Source organism: Pagrus pagrus (genome assembly GCF_965226575.1).
Source record: "Pagrus pagrus genome assembly, contig: HAP1_SCAFFOLD_28, whole genome shotgun sequence".
NCBI lineage: Eukaryota > Metazoa > Chordata > Actinopteri > Spariformes > Sparidae > Pagrus > Pagrus pagrus.
The window spans coordinates 541422-546454 of record NW_028175435.1 but is presented as its reverse complement, the minus strand read 5'-3'; positions in this window follow the sequence as shown (position 1 = coordinate 546454).

The following is a 5033-nucleotide window of genomic DNA, read 5'->3' as shown; positions in this document are numbered from 1 at the left end:
ACCACCTAGGGTTGATAAAATGTCATGACTATTGACAAGACTTGGATGCCAAGTGGTTAGGGTTAGGCACATAGGCCCTAGATGGTTAGGTTTAGGATAAAAACTCAGGGTTAGCCAACCCTAGCCTCATTTGGGCTCATACATACCATGACAAGAGACTACAACACGGTAGAACACAATGTCTTTATTGATCAATTTCACAAAAAAGTCAACTTTTATTATAGGTACCTGGACTCCAAATGGCCTGAAACAGCTTTTTTCAAAACACTTAGTCGTTTTTCATTGGCTCCCATTCATTTCTTATGGGAGATTTGAAAACGTCATAGCTCCGCACCCGAACGTCGTAGACACACGTGGGTGGTACCGTTGGAATCCTCGTAGGCACATTTGGGGGGGTAGGACTTGGTTCCAAGTCTCTACGACTTACGCTAGCGAATCAAACATTTGTTCAACGGGTTATCATACCCTTTACCCTAACCCTAACCCAACCCTGACCATAACCCTAACCCTAATTTGTGCAGGCTTTTCTGGTGACTGACACTAAATGAGATAGTCACTGCTTTGCCAAAATAAACTCCAACAATATAAAGCAAATGAATGTCTGTTTTCTTGAAATCAATAAGCACATTTTATTTTGGGTGATCGAATGATGGATGATATTTGGCTTTCACAGTTTCTTGAATGGCTTATGAAAATAAAGAGATGCTTATGTTTTAAAAAAATAAAAATAAAAAAAAATATGTATTTTTTTATAGCACTGTTCCTAACCCTATAACCCCATAACCCTAACCCCATAACCCTAACCCTATAACCCTAACCCTATAACCCCCTAACCCTATAACCCTAACCCCACTAACCCCATAACCCCATAACCCTATAACCCTAACCCTATAACCCCCTAACCCTATAACCCTAACCCCACTAACCCTATAACCCTATAACCCCATAACCCTATAACCCTTACCCTTAGCCAACCCTAGCCTCATTTGGGCTCATACATACCATTACAAGAGACTACAACACAGTAGAATACAATGTCTTTATTGATCAATTTCACAAAAAAGTCAACTTTTATTATAGGTACCTCCACTCCAAATGGCCTGAAACATGCTCCTATGCATGTTCTGGAGACAACTTTTTTCAAAACACTCGTTTTTCACTCACTCCCATTGACTTGAATGGGAAAATTCAAACGCTTATAACTCGGGAACCGAAGGTCGTAGAGACTTGCAACCAAGATCCGTCGGATGGTTTAGGAGGGTGCTGAACACGCCTGTCTGAGTTCCGAGTCTCTACGACGTACGGTTCCCGAGATACAGAAAACCGGAACCGGAAGTGACGTATCTCGGAAACGGAAGCTCGTAGAGAGTCAAGGGTGGTACCGTTGGAAAGCCCACCCCGTGAGATGGGAGGGTAGGTCTTGATTTCAAGTCTCTACGACCTTCCTATCAAAAGTTATTAGCCAATGAAATTCTTGTGAGGGGGTCATGTGAGAGGTTTTTATCCCTATAACCCTACGCTCACACAACCCTATGCTAACACAACCCTATGCTAACACAGCCCTATGCTAACCCTAACCCTACGCTAACACAACCCTATGCTAACACAGCCCTATGCTAACACAACCCTACGCTCACACAGCCCTATTCTAACACAACCCTACGCTCACACAACCCTATGCTCACACTTCAATTACCTTACATTAAAAACACTTTAGATGACACTAATATTTGGATATAAAAACAATTCATAAGAAAGTTGCCTCAGACACTATAAAAACATTTGCCCAACACAACCTCATTCACAACCACAAACAAACACAGAACACACACACTCACAACCCTAACCCACAAACATGGCTGCAGACAGGAAGCACCCCCTACCTCCTGATGCTGGGGAGGACGACTCAGCCAGCAACGAACCACAACCCTCAAAGTTCTCCAGATGGGAAACACTCGAGGACGTCTCAGACTCGGACACCATCATTTTGAACCCCAGCGAGCTGACCGAGGACGAAAGTGATGATGACATCTCTGTCGGCGTGCCTCCCAACAGTCCCGTTGCTCTCCCGCATGGAGAAGAGGAACAAGGGGAGGAATATATCACCGCACCAGAAAGTCCTAGCTCTTCCACACCTCCGGGGGTACGTGAGGAGCTCGTCATTGTCACTGTCGGACATGGCAGTCCAATCGACGACGCACCTCCCGAAGCCGACGATGATGATGACGCCCCCGACGATGATGATGACGACCCCCGCATCAATGGTGAAGAGGACTAGAAGTCTCTCCTGTCATCAAAGATGAAGAGGACTAGAAGTCTCTCCTGTCTCCCCAAAACTAAATAAGTTCATCATTGACTTATGTCACTTATTGTTTAAAACACATGTTCATTGATAATGTAATGCTGTTGGCATCTTTGTATTCTTCCACACACACACACACACACAGACCCACACTCACACTTACTTACATACTTAAATACCTACATTCACAAACACTGCACCCACTCACATAACACATACACCCACTCACAACAAATTCATGTTCATTGGAAAATTAAAATACATGTTTGTTAAAAAGTTAAAAATCCTGTTTGTTAAAAAGCTAAAACTGACATTTTGACATACACCCACTCACAACAAATTCGTGTACATTGCAAAATAAAAACAAAATAAAAATCTAATCTACCCAGCTGGTGTACTGCTGTTTGGTGTTTGCCACTAGAGCTGGCTTAACTTTATATCTGCTTCTGTTTGTAATCAGTGAAGATATTCTGGGTTTACTTGTACAACAACTGCTGTGACATTTTTTTGAAAAAGAAAATTAAGTACGCCAGCTGTATCCCATTTACTGATTTCATTCTTAACTTGCCTAACACCACAGACACACACACGCACGCAAACACATAAACAAATACATAGATCAACCCTTATCCTCACCCAATCAGGAGAGGAGTTCCTCTGAAACACAGTCAACACAATGGCTGATGTTGATGACATTCTGGATGCTGGGGTGTGCAACACCAACACTCTAGTGCGTGCCTTCAAAGAGTATGCGAATGTTGGAGACTTTCTGCATGCAGATGTTGAAATTGGTTTACATTCCACCACTGTGACTGACCCGGATTCTTTTGTTGAATTTACTTTTGACATTGACGGGATTGTAGTGGAATTTCAATATATGATCTCACTTCAAGGTGGGCTTCACTACCTGATTCTTCCAAAATTCAACTTTACACTAATGAAACCACATTACCCCTTCCTTAAAATACATGTGGATCTCACTACGTACAGCCCTGATGGGCTCGCTGCCCTGAAGAATGCTGTGGGTCATACGCTGGGCTACGTAGATGGTGGCTACCATCTCCTGATGACAGTGGTCCCAGCCAGTAAGACCAAACCGGACACTAGGTTGCTCAAAAAGGACTTGTACGTCCTGATGGCATCAGAGCTCCTGAATGATGTTACGGAGAAATTCAAGGGGTTGCTACGCAACCTCCCCACCAAGGACAAGTCTCAGCCCATTCAAAAGCAGACGACCTTTGACACTTCCCGGTTCCACATTTTGCTGCGAGATTTCACTTTCATAATGTCTTTGCTTGACAAATCAATGGAGGAGTCAAACAAATGTCATTTCATGCAAGTGCCAGTTACGCTGAATCAGTTTGGACAGAAAGATCTGGCAGCATTCGACGTGACTGACATCTTGGAACATTCTGGTGTGAGGTCTGTCTCTGTCCACTTTGCCTGCAACATTATGGCTAAAGATCCTGACACCCATCTCCTTTTCTCCAGGTATGGGTTGCAAGATCTCGTGGGTGTCAAAGGTGCACTGTTCACCACACTTGGGATGCATGAGGCAACAAATTTTCAGAGCAATCTGGACAACAGACAAATGGATGTGAGCAAGGAGTTGCTTTCTGTGCTTGCAAAAGACGGAAAACTCACCTTTGTACAGCTGTACGTTGACTCTCCACATGCTCACATCCAAATGCCGTACAAGCATCCCGTCAGCGGTGTGATTGTGACGTGTGGGTTGTCTCATCCCAAGTACCAAACTGCCCTTCTCTCACGGGCAGGGAACTACTTGAGGCACATGAGGGACCTTAAAGAGAGGATGGGGGGTCAGCTGGCTTGCAGGATTGAGCAGGTGGTGAGGTTTGACGGTAGCATGCCGTGTGTTCTGGACGCACAAGAGACACTTCAATCTGTCCAGATTGAAGTTCTCTTGCCGTCCTTCTCCCATTCAAGGACTCCCCAACTGTGGGTTTGCTGACAATCCTCAGTGATGTGCTGGGCTTTTTGGTGGACGCACTGACACAGCTGTACAGTGACAATTTGGGAGTGGCACGCTACGATGCAGGATGGAAGGCGTTCCAATATGAGCTTGCACTTGAGGAGGTTATCTATGGGCATCCCATCTCGCCACTGGATAACCAACTCAGTGTTTGCTTAGGCACAAATACAGTCAGTGACAAGAGCCTGAGCAAACAGCGAGGGTTCATTGGCCTGGCACCTCACACAAATGCAAGCTCTGAGGAAACTCCACCCCCACTTTATCACTGGACAAAACAGAGCCTGCAGAAGATGCGCATCGAGCGTCTGTTTCCACTTTGTCAGACACTGGAAGCAGCACCATCAGTCACTGGGGAAGCGCTTGTGAAAGTTCTTCTGGGGGATCTTTACAAGCGCAACACAGACATTCCAATGGCTGCTCTGAGATCCACAAACCCACCTCCAAGGCTGATTGGTGCCTGGCCTCTTGACACTCTTTGCGAGGATCTTTCAGTCAAGGACTGCTTCCCAGGGCCAAACACCTTTGCCAGGGCTCGGATGCTGGTGGTAAAGTCTGGCAAAGATGTCAAGAAGTGTCTTGTGGAAGGCTTTGTGGCATCCAAGCTGAACTTCTTCCCAGCGTTCAAATTCCGGGATTTCAAGGGGACGAAAAGGGTGTGCTGGAATTTCAGGGACTATGTCCAGATCCACCGGAGCGGCACAGACCCTTTTCCCATTTCCACTGAGGCTGCCCTAACCC